Here is a 16,460-nt window from a genome sequence, read left to right as displayed (position 1 = left end):
TCTTTCTTTCTTTCTTTCTTTCTTTCTTTCTTTCTTTCTTTCTTTCTCTCTCACTCTTTCTGTTTGTAACTCTCAATCTTTTATTTCTATTTATTCCCTTCACATTCCAATTATAAGCCTTTCCTCCTTTCTCCCTGTCTCTCCTCCCTCCTTCTTTTCACTATCCCTTATCCCCCCTCCCATACCAACCCACAGGAGCACATCAAATACCATTAGAACTGAGCACCTCTTATTCCTCTGTGGCCTGGCAAAGCAGCCCCTTCAGAGGAAGTGATTGAAAAGCAGAGTCCATTTTAGAGACAGCTCCCATCTCCTCTTTCTGGGGGAACCACATGATGGCCAAGCTACTCATCAGCTATTACAGGTAAGGGGCCTAGTTCAAGTTCATGCATGGTCCTTGGTTGCTGCGTCCGTCTCTTGGAGCACTCCTGGAACAATGTTAGTTGGCTCTGTTGGTCATCTTGTGGAGCTCCCATCCCTTTAGAATCCTTCTTTTCTTTCCCTTACTCTTCTACATGACTCACTGTGGTCTGCCCAGTGTTTGGCTGTGAGTCTAAGCATCTGTTCCAAACTGCTTCTGGGTGGAGCCTCTCAGAAGACAGCATTGCGAGGCTCCCATCTGCAAGCATCGCAGATATCAGAGGTTGCCTCTCTTCCATGGGATGACTCTTAGGTTTGGCCAGGCATTGACTGGACATTCCCTCAAAATCTGTTGTCTTTATTTCTGCCCATCTTGTGGGCAGGTAAATTTTGGATCAAAGTTTCCACTAGTACTTCTCTCTAGAGAGAGAATGGTCTCTTTAGTCTCTATGAGCCCTGCTACTAAGAGTCTCAGTTAGAGTCACCCATGTCCTCCCAGAAACCTACCCTGTCTTACATCTCCAGATTGTCACAAAGATGTTGCCTCACATAGGTTATCTTCTCTGTACAAGCCCTCAGTCCTTCTGCCCCCCCCCCATCCTCATGTCTGATCTCCACCCTCATTTCTCTCCAAGCTCCTTTTCCTACCCTGCTTGGTCTCTTCAACTGCTCCAGCCATCCATCTTGTTTCCCCTTCTGAGTGAGATTTAAGTATCCTGCCTTGCAGTCTCTTGCTATGTATCTTCTTTGGGTCAGTGAATAGCAGTATGGTTATCCTTTATTATATCGCTAATATTTGCTTATAAGTGAGTACACACCATGTGTGTCTTTCTAGGTCTGGGTTACCTCACTCAGGATGATCTTTTCTAGTTTCATCCATTTGCCTGCAAACTTCATGGTTTTCTTGTTTTTAATAGGTGAGTAGTGTTCCACTGTGTAAATGTAATGTGTCAGTCCATTAAAAGCAGTTTGGACATATTTCTTCTAGTTCTAGTTTTTTAAAGAGTTAGGTAAGAAACCATTTTTCTTCAAGTAGTAATATATGGTAAAGATAATCATGTGGTTCCATACTTACTATAGAAATTTCTTAAAATATAGATTGTGTTATATGAATTTTATGCACTATTGACATTCAGGGCCCTCCTGTGTCTTTGCTCTGGTATGCTACACTTAAACTGGATGCTGTTGTTCATTATCCTTTTTTCCCTACAGTTCTGAGAACGTAAAATGCCTCTAAGTATAGCCAAACTTTACATGAAAAGTAAAATTTTCCTATGTTAAGGACAACTAATCAGGAATAATACGTAACATTGTACTGATTTTCATTATTACAAGAAGAAAATGAACTGAGGCTTGGGTAGTTTTTCAAAACTGAGAAATTATCCATGCAAGAACTATTGGCAAAGTAATGTATAATAGTGCAACTGTCTGCATTATAATTTTTATATTTCAGGGGCTTGTGCATAGTCAATGATCAAACTATTCATTTCTAGATTTCAAATAAGTAAATAAATAAGTTTCAAATAATGTATTATGTTGGTTGTGAATGATGTTTGGCAATCATCTTCATATTTTTTTCTGAGATATGTTCTATGAGAGGAAAAAAATAGACCTTTTATATTTAGTATCTGAGTATACCCCAGATCTGTGAGTATAATTTGATTTGAAATAGTATCGTTCAGAGTAACAAATGTTCTTATGATCTAGGTGGTTTTACTTTTATCTCAAATTAATTCTTGTTTCAGTGGGGATAGAATTCTCTTATTCCTAGTTCAGTGACTTAGAAGAGTGGATGTTGAAGAGTGGAAATATTAATTATATAAGTTTATGAGTGAATACCTAGAAATGCTTTAAATCAGCAAGCTCCATACTACTGCAGTTTTCTTGGAACTCAATAAAAGGTCTTGTGATAGTGAGCCAAGTGTCAGAATTGAGTGTCATTTTAAGTTTCTGAGTGTGATCATGATATTTCAGATATCCGTTTAAAGTGAGTGCTAATTTCCCTAATATTTACAGAGATTATTTTTACCAAATTTATACTACTATTTACATAGAATTTTTTTAAAAAAAGTATCTTTATACTATGTTAAGAGTTTGTATTTTTATGCTGGGTCTCTGAGAGGAACTTGCTGGGATTGTGTGAAGGCATGGGGATCCATTCCCTGTGTTCTCCTTCCTCATGTGCCTATTGACTGCTCTTCTGAAAACACATTTCTAAATGGGAGCACTTACAAGATCCTGGGGACCTAGAAAGGATCATCCTGAGTGAGCTGTCCCAGAAGCAGAAAGACACACACAGTATATACTCACTCATATAGACATAACATAGTATATACCTACTAAAAATTATACATCTAAAGAAACTAAGCAAGAGAGAGGACCCTGACTAAAATGCTCAATCCCCATCCTGAAAGGCAAAGAGGCTGGACATCAGAAGATGAAGAAAACAGGAAACAACCTAGGAATCTGCCACAGAGGGCCTCTGAAAGCCTCTGCCCTGCAGACTATGAAAGCAGACACTGAGATTTATGGCCAACTGTTGGGCAGAGTGCATGGAATCTTATGTAAGAAGTAGGAAATAGTAAGAGCTGGAGAGGACAGGAACCACACAAGGAGAGCAACAGAACCAGAAAACTTGAACACAGGGTACTTCCCAGAGACTCATACTCCAATCAAGGACTATTCATGGAGATAACCTAGAACCCCTGCACAGATGTAGCCCATGGCAGTTCAGTTTCCAAGTGGGTTACATAATAAAGGGAAGAGGGACTGCCTCTGACATAATCTGATTGGCCTGCTCTTTGATCACCTCCCCCTGAGGGGGGAGCAGCCTTACCAGGCCACAGAAGATGACAATGCAGCCACTCCTGAGGTGATCTGATAGACTAAGATCAGAAGGAAGGAGAAGAGGACCTACCCTATCAGTGGACTTGGGGAGGGGCATGCATGAGGAAGCGGGAAAAAGGGTGGGATAGGGAGGGGAGGAGAGAGGGGTTTATGGGGGAATACAAAATGAATAAAGTGTAATTAATAGTAAAAAATATAATAAATAGATAGATAGATAGATAGATAGATAGATAGATAGATAGATAGATAGATAGATAGATAGATAAAAACAAGATCCTGGGGAGGAATATGTTCCATAAGCAAAACTATAATCAATAAAATTTGAGCTATGAAATGTCTTTGTAATGTTGACTCAATTAGCAAGCCAATGTCATGTGTTGCACCATAGTGTTTTCTGCTTTGTGTGTGTGTTAAAAGTCCTCTCTGAAATCAAACCCTGCAGTTGTCTTCAGGCTCTCCAGCTCTGCCAGCATCTCTTCTGCAGACAAAAGACCAACAGCTGATACTCCTTTTTTATTTTTTCCTGGTGGAGATTCTGTTATGAAAGCAGTATTGCCTGTCACCACAGAAGAGCATCTTGGTTTTAAAGTTAGCACCTGCTGAGGTTTTGTTGATCTTCCTGGAAATGATTGTGTGCCATTTGCATATTGTCCTGTTGACTTAATCATTCATGCACATATCGCTCTACAAAACATAATTTAGTGTTTTTATTTTTCCCTAATTTAAAAATATCAGCTTTTTTGAGGACAAAAAGGAACAATAATTGATAGAAAACAATGGTTGCAGCCTTCTAGAAAATCTGTAATGGAGAGGCCAGAGTCAATTGTAAAGTGCTTTCTATTAAAACATGAGATGTCCATGCTTCTATTAAGACGTGGAGATAAAAATGCCACACTCTACCAGCATGTTCACCTGTCTATAGTACAAATGACTGGCATGTTGTCTGCAGTACAAGTGACCTTGTTCAAGTTTCTGATGTTTGTGGCTTAGACTATTGCTGCTTTTGAGATTGCTGTACCCTGTTAAGTAAAGTCTGAAACCTGCAGGTCCCTGTGTTTGTCTGCTAATAACCTGGCAAATTTCAGTCTCAGGAGTGAGTCCACCCGAGCTAATCCAGGTGCCAGGCAATAAGCCCAGGTGAGTTCAGGAACTGCTCTACCTACACTTATGCCTATTAAATGCACATGTAACATGAACATGGTTGCTACATAGAAAATGTAGGTGCCAAAGAAATGAAGTGCTACAGTAATAAAATTAGATCCACCTTACATTTATTTATCATGTGAAGGGGGGCATGTGCGTGTCAGGGCACACAAATGGAGGACAGAGGATAACTTGTTTGACTCAGGTGTTTCCTTCTATCATGCATGTTCTGGGGAATGAGCTCAGCTCCTTCAACTCACTGGTAGGAATCTTAACCCATTGAGCTATCTCAGTTCTAGATTTAGATTTAACTCCTTTAATAAAAATGGGAAGAAAAAACCCTCATGTTTCTCATTACTGTCTGTATCTCCCAATACATAGATTAGTGAATGGGAATTTACTCAATTTAGTGCCTTAAGCATAACACCACTTTTGCTCCCAAACATTCCACCCTCCCTTAGATTTGTTCTCAGAGTCAGCGTCAGGGTCAAGTCAAAGAAGAGCGTCTGAGCAGTGCCAGAAGCTTGAATCTTGTTCTTTTTAAACACTGTACAAGACATGAGAGTGAGCAGCTTCTCTCTCTCTTTCTCTGTCTCTCTCTCTTTCCCCTCTCTCTCCCAATTCCTCCTTCCCTCTGTCCCTCCCTCTCTCTCTCCCCTTATTTCCCTGTCCATCACTTCCTTTTCTTTGACTAAAGCATCATTTAACATGTGGTATGCCTTGCTCCAATCAATCCAACCGTTCCAGATAGGCTTAGAATGACTGCTAGTAACTATATTAAATTTTCTTTGTTTTAAATGAAGACAATGCTTTACTTAAAACAAAAATATATCAACAACACATATCACAGTCCTTTTTGTAGTTTTAAATAACTATTTCTGAAAAAGAACCCTATAATACCCATAACAGGGACTAAACTAATGAACAATGGGTTGATTTTTGTGGTGGCCAAAGAAGAGTTAGGGGCACATGCATTATTTTCTTGATTAGGAAAGGAAAGCTAGAAAATCCTGTCCTAACACATACTCTGAAGGCAGCAGAAACCTTGCAATTTTTCCAATCTCAGACAACCCTGAGATAACATGGGAAACATCAATGTGAACTGAGGGCAAAAGAAGACAAAGAAAGCTGACCTATTGTTCAAATCTATTGAACAAAGCTGACCCATTGTTCAAACCTACTGTCCAAAACAAGTGAAATGTTCTATATACTAACAAAATACCACATTTAACCAACAGTTGGTAATCAGAGAGAACCAATTCATATTATAAATATAATAATTACATAAAAGAGATAAACCTACATGCTATTACAAGTAATTAATATAGCACCATAAAGAAATTAAGTGAATTGGTCAAGTGGTCAATTTATACTATTTTCCAGTAATGATATTAGTTTCAAAATGCGCTGATGTTTGCTAATATTCTGATGGGTAAACACTATCCTGATGTCATATTTTCTGTATTTAGATTCTTAGCAGGCATTAGATAGAAAGAGATTTTTTTTTGTTGTTGTTTTTTGTTTTTGTTTTTTTTTTAATTTTATTTTTTTCTTATCATTTACATTTTATTAACTCTGTATCCCAGCCATGTCCCGATCCCTCATTCCCTCCCAGTCCCTCCCTCCCTCCCTCATCTCCACCATGCCCCTTGCCAAGTCCACTAATAGGGGGGACCTCCTTCCCATTCATCTGATCCTGTTTTATCAAGTATCTTCAGGACTGGCTGCAAAGCCCTCCTCCTTGGACTAACAGGACTGCTCCTCCCTTGGGGGGTGGGGAGGCCAAAGAGCCAGTCATTGAGTTCCTGTTAGAAATAGTCCTTGTTCCCCTCACTATGGGAAACCAATTGGTGACTGAGCTACCACAGGCTACATCTGAGCAGAGGTTCTAGGTTACATTCATACATGGTCCTTGGTTGCATATCAGTCTCAGAAAAGACCCCTGTGCCCAGATATATTTGGTCCTTGTGGAGCTCCTTTACTTAAAACCTGTGAGGAACTCTACATCACTGTTGACATGACAGGAGTCTACTGAGCGCATTTGAAAGACTCTAACTTGCAGTGTCTTCAAAGCAAAGACTCATGACCAAACCTTTGGCAGAGTACAGGGAATCATAAGAAAGAAGGGGAGTTAGTCTGATGAGGAAAAGATAGGAACTCCACAAGGACCAAAGATATCTGGGCACAGGGTCTTTTCTGAGACTGACATGCAACCAAGGACCATGTATGAACGTATTCTAGACTCCTGTCATATGTTCAATGCGCATCCCATTAGTCTTTCTAAACGAGGATTGATAATCTTACCCCATGTCCACTCTCTTGATTATCTTTTTTAGGTGTATAGATTTCATTATGTTTATCATATCTTATAGGTCTATATAAGTGAGTATATACCGTGTTTGTCTTTCTCCTTCTGGGATATTTCACTCAGGATGATCTTTTCTAGATCCCACCATTTGCCTGCAAATTTCATGATTTCCTCCTTTTTGATTGCTGAATAGTATTCCATTGTGTAAAAATACCACAATTTCTGTACCCATTCCTCCGTTGATGGACATCTGGGTTGTTTCCAGGTTCTGACTATTACAAATAATGCTGCTATAAACATGGTTGAGCAAATATCCCTTTTGTGCACTTGAGCAAACTTTGGGTATATACCTAGCAGTGGTATAGCTGGGTCTTGAGGAAGCACTATTCCTAATTGTCTTAGAAAGCGCCAGATAGATTTCCAGAGTGGTTGTATCAGTTTACATTCCCACCAGCAGTGGAGGAGGGTTCCCCTTTCTCCACAACCTCTCCAGCATGTGATGTCCCTTGAGTTTTTCATCTTGGCCATTCTGATGGGTGTAAGGTGATATCTCAGGGTTGTTTTGATTTGCATTTCCCTGATGGCTAATGAGGATGAGCATTTCTTTAAGTGTTTCTCTGCCATTCGATATTCCTCTACAGAGAGTTCTCTGTTTAGCTCTGTTCCCCATTTTTTAATTGGATTACTTGGTTTGCTGCTTTTCAGCTTCTTTAGTTCTTTATATATACTGGATGTTTGCCCTCTGTCAGATAAAGGGTTAGTGAAGATTCTTTTCCAATCTGTAGGCAGGCGTTTTGTTTTGATGACAGTGTCCTTTGCTTTACAGAAGCTTTTCAGTTTCATGAGGTCCCATTTATTGATTGTTGCTCTTAGAGCCTGTGCTGTTGGTGTTCTGTTCAGGAAGTTGTCTCCTGTGCCAATGAGTTCTAGGCTGTTCCCAACTTTTTCTTCTAACAGATTTTAAATCAAACATTATGAAGTATCGCTATAGAGTTACTCTAAGCCAATGAGTCTCAAACTTCCTATTCAACAATTTAATACACTTCTTCATGTTGTGGTGAACCTCAAACATAAATTTTTTTCCTGCAATTTTACAACTGTAATTTTTCTGCTGTTATGAACTGCAATGTAAATTGCTGTCTAAAATTGCAGTATGTCCACTTGAAGTGACTATATACCATGTGTGTTTTTCTGCTTCTGGGATGACTCTCTCAGGATGATCTTTTCTAGTTCCCACCATTTGACTGCAAATTTCACGATTTTCTTGTTTTTTTTTTTTTTTGTTTTTTTTTTTCATAGCAGAATAGTATTCCATTGTGTAATTGTATTTCCCTGATGATTAAGGACATTGAGCATTTCTTTAAGTGTTTCTTTGTCATTAAATAATCCTCTATTGAGTATTCTCTCTTCAGTTCTGTACCTCATTTTTAATTGGATCATTTGATTTTTTTTTAATTTATTTATATTGTTTATGAATTACAGTTTATTCACTTGGTATCCCTGCTGTAGCCCCCTCCCCTATCCTCTCTCAATCCTGCCCTCCCTCCATCATCCCCTCCCATGCCCCTCCCCAAGTCCACTGATAGGGGAGATCCTCCTCCCCTTCCTTCGGACCCTAGCCTATCAGGTCTCATCAAGACTGTCTAGATCCTCTTTCTCTGTGGCTCGGTTAGGTCACTTCACTAGAGGGAGGAGATCAAAGTGCCAGCCACTGAGTTCATGTCAGAGACAGTTCCTGTTTCTATTACTAGGGAACCCACTTGGAGACTGAACTGCCATGGGCTGTATCTGTGCAGGGTTTCTAGGTGTTCTAAATTATCTCCATGCATGATCCTTTGTTGGAGTATTAGTCTCAGAAAAGACCCCTATGACCAAAAATATTTGATCTGTTGCTCTCCTTGTGGAGCTCCTTCCCCTCCAGGTTTTCCTATCCCCCTTCTTTCATAAGATTCCCTATACTCTCCCCAAAGTTTGGATATGAGTCTCAGCATCTCCTTCAATACCTTACTGGGTAAAGTCTTTCAGTGGCCCTCTGTGGTAGGCTCCTGTCCTGTTGCCTGTTTTCTCCCTCTTCCAATGTTCATCCCATTTATCTTTCTGAATAAGGATTGATCATATCACTGAGAGTCCTCCTCCTTACTAGCTTCTTTAGGTGTACAGATTTTAGTATGTTTATCCGACATTATATATCTAATATCTACTTATGAGTGAGTATATACCCTATGTGTCTTTCTGCTTCTGGGATACCTCACTCAGGATGATCTTTTCTAGTTCCCACATTTTGCCTGCAAATTTCATGATTTCCTTGTTTTTAATTGCTGAGTAGGATTCCATTGTGTTAATGTACCACAATTTCTGTATCCATTCCTCCATTGAGGGGCATCTGGGTTGTTTCCAGATTCTGGCTATAACAAATAAAGCTGCTACAAACATGGCTGAGCAAATGTCCTTGTTGTATAACTGAGCATGTTTTGGCTATATGCCTAGGAGTGGTATAACTGGATCTTGAGGAAGTCCTATTCCTAATTGAGAAAGCATCAGATTGATATCCAAAGTGGTTGTACAAGTTTACATTCCCACCTGAAATGGAGGAGGTTCCTCTTTCTCCACATCCTCTCCAGCATGTGTTCTCACTTGAGTTTTTTATCTTAGCCATTCTGATCTGTGAAAGGTGAAATCTCTGTTTTCATGCCTTGCACTATTTCCTTCATCTGTTTGAATGTTGATTCCTATCTCTCTATGATGGTCTCTATTTTTGTTCATTTCCTTTCTGTATGCCACTTGTGCCTCTATTTGTTTGAGTATATTTGCCTATCAGAATGGCTAAAATCAAAAGGCTCTGGATAAGATGATCAATCCTCATTCAGAAAGGCAAACAGGATAGAAATTGGAAGAGGGAGAAAACAGGGAACAGGACAGAAGCTTACCACAGAGAGCCTCTGAAAGACTCTACCTAGCAGAGGATCAAAGCAAATGCTGAGAATTATAGCCAAAGTTTGGGAATATTGCAGGAACTCTTATGAAAGAAGTGGGAGATAGAAAGACATGGAGTGGACAGGAGCGCCACAAGAAAAGCAACAAAACCAAAATTTCTCGGCACAAGGGTCTTTTCTGAGACTGATACTTCAACCATGGACCATGCCTGAAGATAACCTAGAACCCCTGCAGAGATGTAGCCCATGGCAGCTCAGCCTTCAAGTGGGTTCACTAGTAAGGGAAACAGGGGCTGTCTCTGACATGAACTCAGTGGCTAGTTCTTTGATCACCTCTTCATCAGGAGGGAGCAGCCTTACTAGACCACAGAGGAAGACAATGCAGCCAGTCTTGATGAGACCTGATAGGTTAGGATCAGAAGGAAGGGGAGGAGGACCTCCCTTATCAGTGGACTGAGAGAGGGATATGGGTGGAGAAGAGGGAGGAAGAGTGGGATTGGAAGGGAGCCAAGGACGGGGCTACAGCTAGGATACAAAGTGAATAGATTGTAAGAAATTAAATAAATAAATATTTTTTAAATGCAGTATATATATCTGATATGTGGCCCTGAAAGGAGTCATGACCCAGAAGTTGAGAACCACTTTTCTAGCCCTTTATCTAGCATGATAACTTGTTGTGTAGACTGATTGAAGTCTGATTACACATTCATCTACTAAAGGGTTTCTTTTATTTCCAAATTCTAGTAATTATGAAGCAAACTACTTAATAAATTCAGGTATGAGAATTTTGTTTACATATTTTTTCATGTCATTTGAATAAATGTCAAAACTAAACTTTCATAAGTCACCCATTTGTCCTCCTCCCTGACTCATGAAAGAATGTAAAAGAAGAGAAGGAAAGAATGTAAGCACCAAACAATGGGGGGTGTGCAGAAAAGGGACTTCTGGATTCAACACACCTGGTTATCCCATGAAGGAACTGCAGCAGTGGATCCCTGAATAAGACCTGCATGGTATTATGTTCTGCCATGTGTAATCCTGAGTGAGTGAGGGACACATGTCACCCACCCATCCAAAGGGAGTATTGGCAGGTAATGTGTGATAAGGGATTGCATGTCATTTCTTCAGTGATATAGCCATTGATAATTTGCTTATGCTCAGATTAAAAACTTTTGCCATCCATATCCCTGATAGAGCAAACTTGACAGTGTAGCATGCTTAATATTATAAGAGAACTATTGAATCGCCTTTCAAAGTGGCTATATGATTGTGCATTCCCACCAACACCAAATGAATATTCCTGTTACTGTGTAGTCTATATTTTCACCAGCATTTGATGTCAGTGTCTTGAGCCTTATTGATTGCAATAAGTGTTTAGTGGCACCTCATGGTTGTTTTAATTAAAGTTCTCCCATGAAAAGTGACAGTGAGAACCATTTAAAACATTTATCTCTTGTAATGGAGGCATGTTTATTATTTTGGGCTATTTTCAATTGTATTGTATTTTAATTCTTATTGATGAATTTAAAACATTTTCTCTGTGTTTTGAATCCTAATTTTTTATCATGTGTGCATTTTAAAAATATTTTCTTGTATTTTTTGTTTATTCGACTGGCCTTATTTAGTTGTTTGTATATCTTTCAAAAGCTCTTTTTCTCTTGTTAAACAGTAAAGACCTCCGGCATTAGTGGTGTAAATTCTTTGTTGTATCTTGATCATTCTGCATGAGGAGTACCAGTTTGTGGGTTATCTTCAAAGAATAGCTATTAGATTTATTGATTTCCTGTGTAGTTTTCTCATGCCCCCCCCAAAGCCAAGCTTTATATTTTTTGTCCTTCTTGATTTTACCTTTAGTGTGATTTTTTTCTATTTTTTTAAGTAAATGATTATTGTTTTTAATAGCTCTATTTTCATGTAAATATTGGGTGGTATAAATCCCCTTTCACTATCTAATTGGACTCCAGACTTCCTCCTGCTAAGCAAGGGGCAATTGTGCTTGGTCCTGGAAATTTACCCAACTTCCTTATGAAAGAAAGCATTAGTGTATGCAGCCACCAAATATCTAAGAAACAATCAAATATAAACATCTGCACTGCAAAGATCTGTAATGGGCTGGGAAATGCTGAAGTTGCAAATTGCAAGCTTGAGGATGTGTGCTCCAAGCCCTAAACTTCACATAAACATATGGGTGATGCCCATTTGACCCTGATGGGGTAATTTGAAAAAAAAAAAAAAAAAGAGCTTGGAAGAAGGTTCTAGCAATCCCAGTGCTTGACAGAAAGCAACAGTAGGATCCCAAAGAGTATAACCAGTGATGAGTTCCAGTTTTAGTGAAAAACATTGTATCAGAAAACAAGGAGGTGTAGAGAAAACACAGACCCACCTTCTTGTCTCCAGATGCACATTCACAAACACTGTTACACATATGCAAAACTTATAATACCTAGATGTACACACACACACACTCAGAGAGAGAGGAAGGAGAAGAAGAGAGATAGGGAGAGAGAATGAGAGAGGGAGAAAGAAGAGATTAGATTCTGAGTAGACTTGGAGTAAGTTAATACAGAACTAATGAATTTGACTTTAATGATATTTCAACAAAGAATTTAAAAATTATGTTACTTTAAGTTGAATGTGGATTTTCTATTACTGGATTGTTTCCTTCCACTTATACTAATTTTTCTTTTTGCCATCCCACGACTCCAATGGAAGATGTGTGCTCACCATTGTAATATGCCTCCATGGATTTACACCTGTAGCTTTACAAAATGCCCTTTCTTTCCTTACTGACAATGTTTTTTAGTTGAATTATGGGCACTCCAGATTCCATTGGTTGCTATAGAAGAAACTTGGTTTCTTTTCCAACTAGCCATTTTTTTTCTTGGAGTTGAACCATGCTTCTAATATAATTTCTTTATATCCTGTTTTTATATTATTCAAATGTACATTTCTAAGTTCTATCCATTATATTTGAAGTAATTAACAAAATGTGATGGTTTTCTACACCTTTGCATTATTTGACAAGTTACCTTTCTTGTCAGTTGAATCTGAATACCAGATGAATCTCAGTTGTATATTCTAATATACTTAGTCTGTATTTTTAGTCTTTATCTTAAACTTTCAATTAATACATTAATTAAAATAATCACGTTAATATTAATGCCAACTAAGTTTCAATAGTTTGAATGAATGTTTACTATGTCAATATAACATTCACATACCTTTTTATAATATATATTATTTCCAATATACATTTATAATATATTTATAATTTAAAGATTCTTAGTCATATAACATAGGAAATGTTACAAAATACTTTTTCTAGTTCCATACTCTCCTAGATACTACTGTTTATTTGATGATATAGATTTAAATTATTAGTAAGTGTGACAGCTCTCAGTCCTTATGTTTCTTGGAAAGTGTTGTTATCTTTCTGATTGAAAGCTAGGTTTGCTGAATATAGAATTAGTCATCATTTTGAAATGATTTGTCTTCTCACCGTGTCAAATGTACCATCCCAAGCTGTTTGCCTTATTATGTAATTTATCAGAAGTTACCCGTTAATCTTATTGAGGGCTTTTATACTTGTCTTACTTATTTTGATAAGTTTCTTGGGTTCAAAGACATGCTTTTCATCACATATTGATGAATTGGCTATTAAAGGTTACATTTTATTTCTCTTCTTTCTGTCATTCTCCCTCTCCCCATCTCTGTCAACTCTTCTATCATGTATATTGATATTCGTGGTAGTGTTCCATAGAATTTGAGTTTATGTCTATTTCTTCTTTCATACTATCTAATCTTAAATGTTCTGTATTCAAGCTTTCTGATTTCATTTGTTGACTCAACTTGTCCAAGCTGTCTACTAAAATTTTCATTTCTAATAATGTATTTTAAAACACATTGTATTTTATTTGTATTTCATTGTATTTGTCTTTTTTAATGTAATTACTATTTCTATACTTATTTTTTTTCTTCTTGATAAGAAACTACTCCCAGGCTTTTAAAAATAGATAAGATTAAAAATTTATAAAATGTTTCAAATTTCTATCTATGTTCTATTAGGAGTTACTGTTCAAATTTACTTCCAGGAGTCCTTTCTCTTCTGATGCTATGAAAAATGTTATAGTATCCTACTTTTGCATATTTTATACATTTAATTATTTCCACCAAATTTCATGTTTCTATATTTACTTTTCATCTTTTGTTATCACCATATAAATTTAAATATTCTAATAAATACTATGAATATAGTATTTTTTCTTTTAGTTCTTTGAAAAATGTATCTAACATTTTGATTAAATTTTAATGATTTCCACATCATGGAGGGGGCGATCAGATGTGGGGAGAGTTAGGGGAATGGGAACACAGAGAGAGAGTAGTAACTGGTTGGGGGGACATCACTGGGAGGAGGGAGGCTCCTGGGAGTCTTTGGGGATCACCCTATCTGAGACTCCTAGCAGCAGCGGATATGGAGCATGAAGTGGTCACCTCCGGTGGGGGAAGGGCACCAACCCACCCGTAAAACTTTTGATTCAAAATTTGTCTTTCCTAAAAATAAGGGTAGAATAAGAGTAGAGATTGAGGAAATAGCCATCCAATGACTGGCCCAATTTGAGACCCACCCCATGGAAGAGAACCAGCCCCTGACACTATTAATGATACTCTGCTGTGCTTGCAGACAGAAGCCTAGCATAACTGTCTCCTGAGAGGCTTCATCCAGCAGCTTATGGAAACAGTTGCAGAGACCCAGAGTTTACCAATAGGCTAAGTTAATGGTTTCTTGTGGAAGAGTAGGAGGAAGGATTGAGAAAGCCAGAAGGGTCAAGGACACCACAAGAAGACCTACAGAGTGAGGCAACTTGTAGGACACAAAGAGCGAAACACCAAACCAAGAGCATGCATAGGCTGGACCTAGACCCCTACACACATGTGGCAGATGTGCAGCGTGTTCTTCATGTGGGTCCCTAACAATTGGAGCGGGAACTATCTCTGATTCTGTGCCCTGCCACTGAACACTTTTCGCCAAAGCTGACTGTCTTATCTGGCTTCAATGGAAGAGGATGCACTTAGTCCTGCTGGGACTTGAGACGTGATGTGCCAGGATGGGTTGGTACCCTTTGGGAGTCTTCCCTCCTTTGAAGAGAAGAGGAGGGGCCTCCAAGTGTGACTGTGAGACTGGGAGGAGAGGAGAGAAGGGGCTGTGATCAAACTGTAAAGTGATTAAATAAATAAATTAATGAAAAGAAAAAATCAACTGATATCATTTTGTGTTGAGTTTTGTCTGAAGTGTTTAGTCCATGCTACTGTGCTTCTTTGTATGTTGTCAACTATTTTAATACATCTCTCTAAAGTAAGATTTAATTTTCAAAATTTGTTGATTCTATATATTATTTTAACAGATATTCTGGACTAGTTTGGTAGAATTTGCGATACTTGTCATATGAAGCCACCAAGATCTTTTCTTGGTAAGCTTGGTGGTCAACTAGTCATTGAGCAGAAGATTTTTGTGTGTGTGTGTCTGTGTGTGTGTGTGTGTGTGTGTGTGTGTACTTCTTTTTATTTTATTAATTTACTTTTTTCTTTATTAATTACACTTTATTCACTTTGTATCCCCCCATGGTTCCCTCCCTCCTCCCATGCCAATCCCTCCCTTCCTCCACCCTCTGCATGCATGCCCCTCCCCAAGTCCACTGATAGGGGAGGACTTCTTTTCCTTCCTTCTAATCCTAGTCAATTAAGTCTCATGAGGAGTGGCTGAGTTGTCTTCTTCTGTGGCCTGGTAATGCTGCTTCCCCCTCAGAGGGAGGTAATTAAAAAGCAGGCCAATCAGTTCATGTCAGAGACAGTCCCTGTTCCTATTACAATGGAACCCACTTGGATACTGAACTGCCATGGGCTACATCTGTGCAGGGTCTTAGATTATCTCCATGCATAGTCTTTGGTTAGAATAGCAGTCTCAGGAAAGACCCCTGTGCTCAGATTTTTTGGTTCTGTTGCTCTCCTTATGGAGTTCCTGTCCTCTCCAGACCTTACTGTTTCGCACATAAGATTCCCTGCACTCTGCCCAAAGGTTGCCCGTAAGTCTCGTAAGTCTCAGCATCTACATTGATTGTCTGCAGGGCAGAGCCTTTCAGAGGTCCTCTGTGTCAGGCTCCTGACTTGTTCCCTCTTTTCTCCTTCTTCTGATGTCCATCCTCTTTGCCTTTCTGGATAGGGATTGAGCATTTTAGCAAGAGTCCTCTCTCTTGATTAGTTTCTTTAGGTGTACAGATTTTAGTAGGTTTATCCTGTATTCTATGTCTATATGAGTGAGTATATACCGTGTGCATCTTTCGAGCAGAAGATTTCTTAAAGCACCGTTCCCCAACCTACTCCCTGTTTGCTCGGGATCTGTGTGTGACATCTCACTAATCCAACATGCTGGGAGTAGTTTGCTTCTCTACTATGGTGTGAAATTCTTTTCTGTGCAAACCCTCAAGATTGGCCAGAGGCAAAAAATCTGTAAAGTATAGGCCTTCTCATGTTTTTCCTGGAAAAGACCAGACTCTTCATCGGCCTCCTTGTCTTGATCTACAGAACTTTGTCAAACTCCCTTTATATCTCTTTCCCTACATCTTCCTTGCAAGTTCATTGTCTCACTTCTCTGTGACACAGCCTGGTCAGCCACTTGCTGTAGCTGTGGTGTTAAGTAATCGCCACTAGTTATTTTCAGCAAGCACACTGTGCATAGGGATTTCTGCCATGATCTGGACCAGAACAAACAAGACATGTCAAATATGACAAGCTGTGCAAATGGAAAATTTCCATGGATTTCCTAGGAAAGCCAAGCAAAGCACTGACAATTTCCTATGATGTCACTTTTATTA

Source organism: Psammomys obesus, unplaced genomic scaffold, assembly GCF_907164565.1.
Source record: "Psammomys obesus unplaced genomic scaffold, mPsaObe1.curated_primary_1811, whole genome shotgun sequence".
In the NCBI taxonomy this organism is placed as follows: Eukaryota; Metazoa; Chordata; class Mammalia; order Rodentia; family Muridae; genus Psammomys; species Psammomys obesus.
This window is presented reverse-complemented; position numbering follows the sequence as displayed.